Source organism: Erythrolamprus reginae, chromosome 1 (genome assembly GCF_031021105.1).
Source record: "Erythrolamprus reginae isolate rEryReg1 chromosome 1, rEryReg1.hap1, whole genome shotgun sequence".
Lineage (NCBI taxonomy): Eukaryota > Metazoa > Chordata > Lepidosauria > Squamata > Dipsadidae > Erythrolamprus > Erythrolamprus reginae.
Window position 1 is genome coordinate 44,526,733 of NC_091950.1, and position 14,041 is coordinate 44,540,773.

Here is a 14,041-nt window from a genome sequence, read left to right on the forward strand (position 1 = left end):
AGTGTTGCCATCAAATAATTATGTTATCTGAGATACTTTAGGTAAATCATTCAGGTTAGATTTTTTTCCCCATAGCTTTTGGATTTGGTGTCAGAACTAAGTTGATTGCTTCCTAAAGTTTAATTGTGTCTGACAAGAAACAATTGATCACTCTTTAAGACACTGGATGATTTCCAATATCTATCAGTTTCTCCCAGCAAAAAGTCATCTTGAGCGATATGGTCCCTCACAGGGATAGTATACACTTACTTTCCCTACCAATTGGCAAAGGTGAGCACATGCATGCTCGATTTGGTCACACACGCACCTTCTACGCACGCGCGTGGCCTTCGGTGCTTTGCTCATGCACGTATGTGTGCAACTTCAAAATGTGCCTAAATAGGATGACATAGTGCTGATACTGGTGGGCGGGGCCACCTGCAGGTTGCTACTACCAGTTCTCCTGAATTGGTCTGAACCGTCTGATCCCTCACAAATTTTACAGAAACAGATTTCTCTGCATTCAAACAAAACTTTTGCAAGTCATTTTTGCCAGTGCCACTGTAGTCATTGAACAAATGATTGTAGGTTTATATAGTTTTCCGATTTTCCTTTCTCAATTTGTATGGTAACAATTTTCCCATCTTATTTGCTTTTTGGAAATTCTTTTGCATTGCAAAATTCATTTTTATTTCTGTCTTTAATCATAGAAATTCTTGCATACCTCTTTAATTCTCCCTCTTTCATTTTTATCTCCATTAAAATCTGTTGCATCTACTCTTTGTCTTTACAATTTGTAGGTTCCTTGTATAAATTCTTCCCTCTTAAAGACTTTACTAAAATCACTTACTGTCCTTATATCAGTCCCTTTATTATGCTTAATCTCAAACAATCCTTTCATTTTTTTAATTTCTCTCCATTATTTTATTTTATTTTATTTGTAGCAAACTTTTGTTTAGCCTCCATCTGTAAGTTCTAGCTTTCCTCTCATATGTTAAAATCACTGGGTTGTGATCTGAATAATCTGACAATATCTTGTCTTTATTAATACATGTGGCAATTTTTTTGAAACTTAAAACATTTCTACTCTTGAGAAAGATCTTTCAGAAAAGTTTCGTATCACAATTTTTATCAGCTTGAACTTTTCCATTTTTAAAAAATGTGTTAATTTTTCTTGTATTAATTGTTGTAGGACACGTCTATTCACTTTTCCCTAAAGTCCCTTAAAAATATAGTTAGAATGGAATAGAATAGAATAGAATGGAATGGAATAGAAAATAGAATAGAATATACTGTGCAATTTGTTTTTCTTGCCTAAATGTAGAACCTTACTTTTTTCAAATTTTATTTTGTTAGATAGCGTCCAATGTTCAAGTCTGTCAAAGATCCTTCTGTATCTTGAGCCAGTATTACAGATTACTTCTGCTGATCACCATCTGCCAGCAGTTTGCCAACTGAATCTCATCAGGTTAAAGGTAGATTCAGCCTTCCATCCTTCTGAGGTGGGTAAAATGAGGACCCAGATTGTTGAGGGCAATATATGCTGACTCTGTAAACCACTTAGAAAGGACTGTAAAGCACTGGGAAGTGATATATAAGTCTAAATGCTATTGCTATCTTCTGGAGTGTTGGCTATTCCTGCCAGTTTGATGTCATCTGCAAAATGGATGAGTTCCCCATCTACCCCCTCATCCAAGTCATTGATGAAGATGTTGAAGAGTACTGGGCCTGAAACAGAACCTTGGGATATTCCACTGCATACATCCCTCCATGTAGATGCAGTTCCATTGAGCACTACATGTTGAGTATGGTTGGTCAGCAAGTTTTGAATCCATCTGGTGGTGTTGCTGTCTAACCCACATTTTTCTATTTTATCTACTAGTAGGTTATCGTCTATTTTAGTAATAGCGTATGGTTTCATCTGGATCATATATTACCAATATCATTATTACAGTTTCATTCAAATTCACCAATTAATGATGAGTACCAAGGCACCACTGTATCTTGTAATTAATTCTATATAATTGATCCACTTCTGCATACTTACTGTATCTTTCTCATCCCATTCCAAAACTTTATTGAAGATTCAATAATCCTCTCTTTAATATCTTCAGCAGTTTTGTTTTGAACTGGCTCAATATTAAACAACATCATTTCTCTCTTAGTTCCAGTAATGCCACAGTCTAGATTTTTTTCTCTGTATTACTTCTGATTTATTTTCCATTTTCCATTTTTATTTTACTTTTAATATCTTCAGGACTCTGTATTAGATTCTTCCAGATTTGCTAATCTTTCTTCCATTGTCCCTGCAAGTGGAGACAAATCCATTTAAATTGATGCAGTTATAGGATCAATAACTGATGCAGTTATTGATATTGTGACATTGTTTTCCAATTTTTCAACCATCCTTGGTAAATTTTCTTTTGTATAATCCCTTCTTCTATTAATCTCTCTATTAATGATCTCCTTCCTTCTGTAATTTTCATTGCTTTTCTAATTTATAATCCAGAAAGGGGAGGTAAAACCTAAAATAAATGTTTCTCTTACTCTTTTTTCTACTTTCTCTCTGTTGTAATTCTTTATTCCCTTTCAGTGCTTTGTACTCTTATAATCATGTGGGTTTTCACAACTTTCCGTTTCCCTTATATCTTTGTTTGATAAAGTCAGCCAATCATTATCTTTAACAAGATTAAACAACTTTATTTTTATAGAAGGTTGTGATATTTATTTAATTCACAAGTACTTTAAAATAAACAGTGTTTCAAATTTAACTATCCCCTTAAGTCTGTTTTTTCTTAATTCAAACTTTTGAGAATCTTTTTGCTTTTAGTTCTTTTTTTTTAAAAAATCCTTATAATTATTTCCTTAGTTTTATTTTAACCTTGCCCATGGGTCAAAAATAGATTCACCAGGTACCTTAAGCTATTCTGTTGCTTTGAAGATCTCTGTAACTTTAAATTTTTAAATTTCTGTTCCAACATGTGATAGAAAGTAGATTAGATGTGCCCAGTGTCCTTTAAGCAGGCTCAGACCAAGTCTGTGAGGTTCATGATTCCTCTTATGATTTACCCTCAAGTCACTTGCAGGATCACTTCAGCAAAATGATGCAACCTGTTCTATGATCTGATTGGTCAATATATGTATATATTGACCAATTCTGAGTCATGGTGCTTCAGCAGAATGATGCAATCTGTTCTATGATATGATTGGTCAATATATGTATATAATGTAATACACCTTTTGTGTGGGTGTGGTCTGGTTTGATGGTGTGGTTCAGTGGTTTAGTATAGTGTGGTCAGATAGTGGTTGGTCAGTTATTTGTTCTGTAATATAGTGTAGAGTAGACAGTTAATTTTTGATAATACTGAAGAATTAAAAGAGCCTTCTGAAGAAAGAATTCCTGCTGTTGTGTCTTTATTGAGAAAACTACCTTGTGCCTGGTATCCCCCACATTTCCAAAGAAAATTCAAAGTAACTCTGATAGGGCTGACAAACTGCTGGCCCACAGGCTGGATTCATCCCTAACACCTCGTTTAGTGAGGGAGGGAAATGTCCCGATATGTATGTGACACACAGGGGTGGGCAACAGGCAGGACGGGGTGGAACGCAGTTCCACCAGTGGAAATGAAGTTGCATGTGCACCTCCAGCTGATTGGCAGCTGTCACTTCCAGGTTTACTGGTCTTGGCTCAGGTCTCCTTTATTTCCCTGCTGCTGTGTCTGCACTCCTTGCTTTTTTCCTCTTTCCTCCTTCTTGGCCTCAGACGAGCTTCCCTCTCGTGGTAAATGCGAAGCAAATTGTCACCCCAGCAAGAGAAATTGGTAAGGTTGTAAGTCAAGGACTTCACAGTTCAGTTGAACGATGATGATTGTTCAAGCCACTTCCATCTGATCACATGGCTGGCAAGCCACTCCTACTCAGTCACATGATCATTAAACCACACCCGCAATATAAGCTATACCCACAATGTGGCGGTAAAAATTTTGGCTGCCCATTACTGGTGACGCAGCCGTGACAACATAACTTTGACACCCCTGCTTTCTGAATCATAAATGAGTAATCCTGTAACTTCTCAGCTCTGTTAAAGTTCTGCTCATGCAGGTTTGCCTCGGTGTCATGCTAGCTATCTGAGAATATTCAATCCACCATTTTCTCCACCCAAAATTGCAGTTTTCCATACTTTGTGTCTAGAAGCTAAATGCTTGTTGTATGACAACATCTTATGCTTTGAACTTTGACTTCGATATGCTTACCAAAATTGACTGTGTCGTCATTATATTATGCCTTAGTATTTTGCAAGTCTCAGTGGAGGAGAAGCTCGTGGAAGATGTATATTTGTGGCGAGACTGTCCTTTTCCTTGACAAGAAAACTTTTATGGCTGGCATTTCACTGTCTTATTAAACATGCTGATGCAGTATTTTTCTGACCACAAGATTAATGATGTCAAGCTCAACATTATGTTGTTATCTCCTGGGTCACAAACAATCCCTTCACAGTATTATCTGCTTTCATCTTAATGGCAGCAGAGATATTTGTTTTCATCAGTATTAGCATACAGTTAAGCTTAAGCAGATACAACTAAAGGCATCATGTCTCTATCTTTTTTTACAAAAAACATGATTTACTGGAAGTAAATAACTTGCAAATAAGAGCAAAATACCTAACAATAAATCATCAAGCATTAGAATTTCTGAAGTATTCCATCTTTTAATAAACAATTCCTGAAAATTGACAATTAGCAAGAATACATTATAAGAAGGTTATGATATGTCATAAACTGAGAAAACTAATAGTAGCTGGTAGCGATGAAGGATATTTGAGGAGTCAGCATTAAGAAGAGAAGTAAGAATGAACATGGTAGCAAAACTGAAGAGCAAGTTAGAAATTAGCATTAAACAACCTTGGATGAAAGAACATCTAGAATTCAGAAAGGCTATACTGCCCAATCAAGGCCTAACTGGGACAATAATCCTATTTATATTGCCTATCCAGGAAATTCTAGTACAGGTAGCCCTTGACTTACAACAATTCATTTAGTGACCACTCAAAGTTAGAATGGCACTGAAAAAAGTGATTTATGTCCAGGGGTGGGTTTTAACTTACCTCGCTGCCGGTTCTCTTCCCCCTGCGCTGGGTGGGCACATGTGCATTGCACGCATGCACAGTGCTCAACACCCAGTTTCTAGGCACCTACTGAAGCAAAAAACAGCTTATGTGCATGTACAAAGAGAAAAACAAGATGGGCATGCCTATGGCACTTTCAAGAGAGCGGGTTCAGGGGTGTGACCAGCCAGCCATTGCTGTCGGTTCGGTGAGTGGAAGGAAATTCCCACTACATGGCATTGGGCCAGAATACATCCAGAATCGCCTTCTACCGCACGAATCCCAGCTGCCGATAAGGTCCCACAGAGTTGGCCTTCTCTGGGTCCCATTGACCAAACAATGTCGTTTGGCGGGCCCCAGGGGAAGAGCCTTCTCTGTGGTGGCCCTGGCCCTCTGGCATCAACTCCCCCCAGAGATTAGAACGGCCCCCACCCTCCTTGTCTTTCGCAAATTACTCAAGACCCACCTTTATCGCCAAGCATGGGGGAGTTAGGATATTCCTTCCCCTAGGTCATTACAAGTTATGCATGGTATGTTTGTGTGTATGTTTGGTTTTACTATAAGGGTTTTTAGTTGTTTTATTAATTGGATTGTTACATGCTTTTTTAAAAATCGTTGTTAGCCGCCCCGAGTCTGAGGAGAGGGGTGGCATACAAATCCAATAAATAATAATAAAAATAATAATGCTGGTTCTTCAGAGGCTTGGCAATTCACTTATATTTAAGACCATTGCAGTATTCTGGGGTCACTTGATCACCTTTTGTGACTTTCTGACAAGCAAAATCAATGGGAAAGCCAGATTCACTTAACAACCATGTTACTAATTTAACAATTGCAGTGATTCACTTAACAATTGTGGCCAGAAAAGTCATAAAATGAGGCAAAACTCACTTAACAAATATCTTGTTTAGCGATAGAAATTCGGGACTCAATTTTGCTCATAAATCTAGGACCCTCACCTGTAGTAATCCTGGGGGAATGAATCCCATCTAAGGCTTTAAAATGCTATCACTCAGCCTATTCCAGGTTTAATGTCTACGTATTGATTTTTGTGGAAAGATCTGTTGTTCTTAACTGATTTTCAGGGGGGGGGGGAATCTATTGCCTCAACAGCGATGACTCCAAAATATGAAATTTAATCCTTAATAAAATCTCTAGTGCTTTATTTGCTACTGTTAATGGGCTGATCTTACAGAGATATTCTATTCTCTTGATTCATCTTAAATGTGAAAAGATGAATAAGGGCAATATGCATTTAAAAAAAATCAGATTCCACAATATTTGACATTTGAAAAAAAATAACCTTGTGGATGTTTTCAATCTAATATCTCTTTTAAAAAGGCAATGGGGAAAAAAGAGAGAGAATTTATGGATTTACGAGGATTGCTTGTTTCACTTAGCCACCTTGGGATAACTGATATGAGTTGGAATTGAATTGAGGGCAGAGTGTCAAAGGCACATTTGAAATCCACTTTTTCAAACAAATGAAAAAAAGTCACTTTGAGTAAAGCAGTAAAATGGGGAGAAAAGTTCTTGTCTTTGTTTGAATTCTCATCAAAACTGTCTTTCCCAAAAAAATCATTTTTTTCCCAACAGAACGAGAAGACAATTTTAACCCAATCAGGGAAAGAAAATGATACATTTAGATAACCACTTGCTTATATTTTCTTCAGATTCCTGATTTCCTTATTCCCATTTTTTTTTTTAAATGCAGACACTTGGAAGAATGATGGGTTACTGTAGTGTAGCATCTAGTCTGGTTTTCTTGCATTTTTGAAAGAGTTTGAGCCAGTCACTATCAGTTTCACTTATATTAAAGGATAGTTGTAAGGCTAAAATCTTTACAGCCTTTATCAGGGCGATTCTTACTTAAATTTGAAACAAAAAATAACGCTATGTGACTGTTAAATCCAGAAGTTTCTGTTACCAGGGAATTTAGTTAAAGAGTTATTGTTAAGCAAAAGTCATTAGAGTCAGACAGGACTGTTTACTTACCTCTGATTGGCCGCTGGGCTTTGGGCGCCAAACTAAAGAGCTGTCAGGCGTCGCTTGTTGCCGGGCGAAAGTTTTCCTGTGCTACCGGGCTTACGCGTCTCCTGTCAGATTGCATTCGGCAGTGAAAGTAAGCCGCGGCTGTTGTTTCTCTGTGAAAGAATAAAGCGTTTTAACTCAAAGCCGTTTACTCGGATCATTTCATTGGCGACGAGGGTCTTGAGGACTGCTTTTTCTCCTTGAATCATTATGTCTACCCCGTCAATCATTCAGCCGCCAGAGCTTTTTGACCCTGAACGGTCAACCTGGACTGCCTATATGGCAAAATTTGAAATTTTTTTGGAAGCAGCCGGCATGCAAGATGCCACTGACAGCCGCAAAAGAGCTTTATTCCTAAATTATTGCGGCACTCAAATTTTTGAGCTGGCGGGCACCCTGACAGACCCAGAGCCTGCCAATTCCGTCTCGTGGCAAATTCTGAAAGAAAAATTAGCCTCCCATTTCAAACCAACTAAGCCCGCTAGGGTTTACCGGCACCAGTTTTCCCGCACGGCACAAGCCGAAGGGGAAACAATTAACCAGTTCGCAACTCGCCTCAGGACCATATTGGCAAAATGTCAATTTGATAACCCTGAGGCGAGGTTGACAGATGCCATTATCTTCGGAATGAAGAATGTCTCCATCCGGAATAAGCTATTAGCAACGGAAGATTCGACCCTGCAAGATGTGATCAAAGCTGCCCAGACGGCTGAAGTGGCAGAGTCTGCTGCCGCGGAATTGAAGTCGAATGACAAGCTGTCAACGGTATGCAAACTCACTGCACATCCTCGCGCACAAGTCAACTCTTCGCTGGACTACTACACCGCTGATTTTGATGCCCAGGACGACGAGTGCTGCCTGATTCGGGGACCCCCTAACCGGCAACTCCGCCAAAACTTCCCTGCTTGTGCTGGCTGCCGAGGTCAACACGCATGTTCGAGATGTCCCTTCAAGGATGCCTTCTGCCGCCGCTGCGACAAACGAGGCCACATCGCTGCTGTATGCCGTGCCGCCCTGCCAGATGACACCTCAGGGAACCAAGATCTGCTGCCAACGTTCCCTGCCCAGCGTTCCTACCGGCCATTCCGACAACAAGGACGGGGAAATAGGAGACCATGGTCCAACAGAGGTAACCTTGCAAGCCCTGCTTCTGCAGCTACTCCTTCTCCCCTTAATAAAATTGTTGTCCCTCTCCTATTAAATCAACATCCCTGCCACATGGAGCTGGATACGGGCTCCAAATATACTTTGATGCCGTGGCACAAACTAAGACTTTATTTACCCGATGTGTCTCGAGACTCTTTGCTGCCTTCAGATATTGTCATCAAAGACTTTCAGGGACACCCAATTAGTGTATTGGGTACTACTAGCGTCCCTATAACTTTTAAAAATGTGCACCATAGGTTGCCCCTATTAATCGTGGACGGGGCCAATCATTCTTTGTTGGGTTTGAATTGGATGGCTCCCCTAGGATTAGCCATCACCGGTGTCCACAAAATTTTTGCACCTAACACACCTGATTTTGTGAAGGAATTTCCAGATGTCTTTAAACCAGGGTTGGGAACATATAAGGGACCCCCAATCTCCTTCTCCTTAGACCCAGCCATTCCCCCCTTGAGACTAAAGCCTCGAAGGGTACCTCTGCCCTTGCTTGACAAATTAGATGCCCAATTGGACAAACTCCAAGCCCAAGGCATTTTGGTTCCTATTGAGCACGCTCCCTGGGAGACACCTATTGTAACCCCCCTTAAACCTGATGGATCTCTGCGTGTGTGTGCTGATTACAAATCTACTTTGAATAAGGCATTACAGCACAACTCTTATCCAATTCCAGTTGTGCAGCACTTGCTGCACACTTTAGGGTCTGGGAAGGTCTTTGCAAGGCTGGACCTTGCCCAGGCATACCTACAGCTTCCTGTAGATGAAGCCACTTCTTTAGCCCAGACAATAGTTACCCACAGAGGTGCCTTCAGGTGCACACGCCTGCAATTTGGCATTAGTGTAGCCCCAGGTATTTTCCAGAGACTAATGGAACGCTTGTTATGGGGGCTTAAAGGGGTGGTCCCTTACTTCGATGATATTCTAATTTGTGGGGACACAAGGGACCAATTACACTCTAGAATCCGACAGGTGTTGACCAGGTTACAATCAAAAGGGCTGAGGCTGAACCCTGACAAGTGTGTATGGGGAACTCCATCTGTGGATTTCCTAGGATTCAAAATCGATGCAGCAGGAATTCATCCCACAGATGATAAAATTAGGGCCATTAGAGATGCACCTGCCCCCACTTGTAAAGCAGAGCTGCAAGCCTTTTTAGGGTTATTGAATTTCTACTCAGTTTTTCTGAAGCATAAAGCCTCTGCAGCTGAGCCGCTTCATAGACTTCTCCACAAGGGGGCGCAATGGCAATGGGGAGATACTGAACAGGCATCTTTCACTGCTGTCAAACAACTCCTGACTTCCCAAAGTGTAGTCGTGCAATATAGTCCCACATTACCCCTCAGACTCACATGCGACGCTTCGCCATACGGGGTGGGGTCTGTCCTAGCCCATATATTACCTAATGGTCAGGAGGCACCTATAGCTTACTTTTCAAGGACCTTATCCCAGGCTGAACGAAATTATGCCCAAATTGATAGAGAAGCCCTAGCTTTGGTTGCCGGCGTTAAAAAATTCCATAATTATTTGTTGGGCCGCCCTTTCCAATTGATTACTGACCACAAACCGTTGCTGGGATTATTAGCCACTGGGAAACCTACCCCTCCATTCATGTCCCCCCGCATGTCCAGGTGGGCTATATTTTTAGCCGGCTATGATTATATTCTAGTGCATAAAGGTGGCTCTCAAATTAATCATGCTGATGCCTTGAGCCGCTGCCCCTTGGGTCAGCAGGTGGTAGATCCAGCCCCTGCTGGAGATGTCCTCTTAATAGACTTAGGCAATCCATCCCTCGTGACAGCAGAAGAGGTAGCCAAGGAAACAAAACTTGACCCTGTCTTAGGAAGAGTCCTTCACTATATTCTAAAAGGATGGCCAGCCAATGGGGATGACCCAATAGTAGGTGAGTTTAAGACAAAACGGCTAGAACTGTCAGTGATGCATGAATGTGTGTTATGGGGTGATAGGGTAGTCATCCCCCATTCCCTAAGACCCCAAGTGATGCAGCTGCTGCATCAAGGACACCCTGGGGTGGTCAGGATGAAGGCCTTGGCTAGGGGGTATTTATGGTGGCCAGGGCTGGACAGGGCTATAGAGGACTGGGTTGCTACATGTAAGCCCTGTCAGGAGACCAGACCAAATCCTCCCAAAACCACCCCTGCACAGTGGGACACCCCTAGGGGCCCTTGGTCAAGAATACATATCGACCTAGCGGGGCCAGTGAACAATAACATGTTCTTAATAGTGGTGGATGCATACTCCAAGTGGCTGGAGATACTGTTACTAGGGTCCACTACAACAACATCAGTGTCAAAGGTGTTGCGGAAATTGTTTGCGACACATGGGTGTCCAGATGTTCTGGTATCGGATAATGGGCCCCAATTTACTTCCAGGGAGTTTGAAATGTTCCTCGCCGGGTTGGGGGTGAAACATGCTTTGGTCTCAGTCCACGCAGCGTGGGCTAATGGGATGGCTGAAAGGTATGTCCGAGTGGCCAAAGAGGCCATCAAAAGATCATCCCCAGGGGAAATTCAAGGCAGACTGGACACTTTCCTTCTAATGCAACATATCACACCAAGTATGACTACAAATAGAAGCCTGGCTGAATTACTGATGGGGAGGAAGTTAAGGTCACCATTGGATAGGCTGCACCCAGCCTATGTCCAGTTAAAAACGGTAAATGTCACCACTCCGGAACGCTCGGTATGTATCGGTCAAAATGTGTATGTTAAAAATTTTGATAAGGGCACATTGTGGGAGAGTGGAATAGTCACAGAACAAACCGGTCCAAAAACATATACAATTGCCCTAAGTGATGGCCGCCTCTGGAAGAGGCACATAGATCACATTAGAGGGAGATTGGCATCTGCCAGTATAAGGGACAATATGGCTGCCATAAGTAATGGGGCCTCTCCTCCTTCACACCCCACAGGAAATTACTCAAGACCTACTAGGAACCAGGAACAAATAGACTGGGACTTACCTGGATTTACTAGTCAAGCCAGCGCAGCTGCAGCTCCGCAAGGCTCCAGCCATGGGGGTGCTGGACAGTCCCATCCGGAAGAGCCATCTTCATCGGTGGATACCCAGGTCCTCCAAGACCCACGAAGGTCTGAGCGGGCACCCAGAAGACCAGCCCGTTTGGACGAATTTATTACATATTTATCAGAGTGAACATCTGTAATAAATCAACCAGAAGGGGGAGGGATGTTAAATCCAGAAGTTTCTGTTACCAGGGAATTTAGTTAAAGAGTTATTGTTAAGCAAAAGTCATTAGAGTCAGACAGGACTGTTTACTTACCTCTGATTGGCCGCTGGGCTTTGGGCGCCAAACTAAAGAGCTGTCAGGCGTCGCTTGTTGCCGGGCGAAAGTTTTCCTGTGCTACCGGGCTTACGCGTCTCCTGTCAGATTGCATTCGGCAGTGAAAGTAAGCCGCGGCTGTTGTTTCTCTGTGAAAGAATAAAGCGTTTTAACTCAAAGCCGTTTACTCGGATCATTTCAGTGACCAACTGTGGTTACCTCAAACTGAAACTGGACAAAACAGAATGAGATGTTGAATATGTTTATCTGAAGAAACTGTGCCATAGCTTTGAATTCATTGTTATTTGATCTACAGAGAAAAGATTCATATTGCTACATACATTATATGGTCTTTTGTTTTTACACACCCAGTGGAAATTCAGCAAAGAAAGAGGAAACATTTAATCTTTACGTGCTATAATAATTTGCATACTCCAATGAAAAATGTAAAAACCAATTGCCCCGGAAGCGGAGTAAAGATGCTGACACAGTGTATGGGTTAATAATAGGGTCACTTTATTAAATTAACGTACATTTAAATATTCAAATTCAATTATAAACAAAGGACCTGCAGAGGCCAAAAATTAACGGGGCGGAAATTCCTGCCAAAACCTTCCTGGGCAACATTGAGCACAAACTCCTTGCTGAACCAGGTGAAGGTAGCCACCTTCACCTGGATCCAAGCCACGCCCCTTGGCATGTGGGAGGAGCTCACCCTCCAATCCCCAAGGGAAATTGGATCCGGTGAGTCCCATGGGCATCCTCTCTCCAATCCCCGAAGTTGTAAAACCTATAGTTCCTGGAGAGAGGCGGTCCATCATCCCTTTAAGAGATGCCCAAAGGAGCATGCGCGGTTGTTCCTACTGCCCATTTCCACCCCTAACCTGCCAACTCCAGTGACCAGAGGGAAGCCTAATTAGTACTACAAGGCGCCGCACCCCCTAACCATTCCGTCCGTACCGTCAGTGTGGAATAGGCAAAAAAACAGCCGCTTCTAAAGGGGAAGCCACAAAAAATTCCTATTCGGCCCCGAAGCGACCTCTTCAGACACACTGTTGATACCATAGGGTGGGTGGGTGTTTGCTTCGGGATCCACGGAGGCAAGGAGGAGGTCCTGCTTGGACCACCCTTAAATAGGGCGATCAAGGACCTCCCCCCAAGCCCAGTATGCAGCACGCCGTCCTGGCGCGCTGCCAAAAGCCGAACTTCTGGTTTCACCGGAAACCGGAAGTTCGGAGCTCTGCAGAGCTCAAAGCAGCGTCCCCTTGCTCCGTGGCAATTTTGGCTGGCGATTTAAGCCGCCGGCCGTGCATTTGGCATGCAGCTGGGGAGAAGGAAAACTGAAGCTGACCTGAACATTTTTCTGCTAATCTGACAACAATATACTACTTACTATTAACTTGATGTACAAGGGATAACCTTGGAATGTATTGTTATTTTTGTTTCCAACAGCATTCCATTAAAACAATGCTGGCTGCAACGAGCTGGATAAAAAAGGATTTGGGCCTTGGGCCTTTAGAAGGATCTGCAGAGTATGGTCCAAATAGTTAAGATGGCAACCAGAATGGAGTTATTGATATTCTGTTTTTAATATTGTTTTAAAAACCCACCTTTCTTGACTTTTTGGACCATATCATCCATTTACAAGGAAGTTTGTTTTGTATTAATATATTCTATAAACCTATAAAATCCGAAAAGCAGCTTTTTTCAAGGGTCAGTGTACAGTATGAAAGATTTCTCCACACATGAGAACCAACAGTAAGGTCTGTTGAAAAGGGTGGGAAGGTAGTCCTTGTTTTATTATCACAGCTGGGACTAGTAACTTCACCATTTAAAGAAGCTGTTGCTAAATGAAATTGTGACTGTGCTTATGATCTTATTTTAGTTTTCCTTTGCTTTATAGCCAAAGGAAGCCACTTTAGCCAAAAGTAGAATGTTCCTTACATTAGCCACGCTGAATTTACGGAGAGGGGCGGCATACAAATCTAATAAATAATTATGAAGGTGGAGTAAGATGAGAAACATTCCCTCTTCCACTCTATCTTTCACTTCCAAAAAAGTTGGCTTGAAGAGGGGGGGGGGGGAGACTAGAAAAATGGAGAGGTTAGTAGTGGAAACTAGCTAGTTAATTTAATTAATTAAATCAATGCTGACAACATGGCATAATTGGGTTAAATACATAACAGAATAGCAGAGTTAGAAGGGACCTTGAGTGTCTTCTAGTTCAACCGGGGCGGCACAGTGGTTAGAGTGCAACACTGCAGGCTATTTCAGCTAACTGCTAGCTGTAGTTCAGCAGTTCAAATCTCACCACTGGCTCAATGTTGACTCAGCCTTCCATCCTTCCGAGGTGGGTAAAATGAGGACCCTGATTGCTGGGGGCAGTATGCAGATTCTGTAAACCACTTAGAGAGGGCTGTAAAAGCACTATGAAGTGGCATATAAGTCTAAATGCTATAATCCTCTGC

The 14,041-nt window shown here is 42.0% G+C and overlaps 2 long non-coding RNA genes across 2 annotated transcripts; one reads left to right on the plus strand and one right to left on the minus strand.

Annotated features, from left to right (window-relative positions):
- Positions 1–7,128: 7,128 nt before the first annotated feature.
- LOC139156987 (uncharacterized) lies at positions 7,129–11,750 on the minus strand. Its single transcript, XR_011557399.1, has 3 exons — positions 11,574–11,750; positions 11,256–11,450; positions 7,129–7,227 (listed from the first exon to the last, which is right to left on the minus strand). It is a non-coding gene; the product is annotated as an uncharacterized lncRNA (long non-coding RNA).
- LOC139156992 (uncharacterized) lies at positions 8,102–11,752 on the plus strand. The gene is made up of 2 exons (XR_011557400.1): positions 8,102–8,243; positions 11,205–11,752. It is a non-coding gene; the product is annotated as an uncharacterized lncRNA (long non-coding RNA).
- The last annotated feature ends 2,289 nt before the right edge of the window (positions 11,753–14,041 follow it).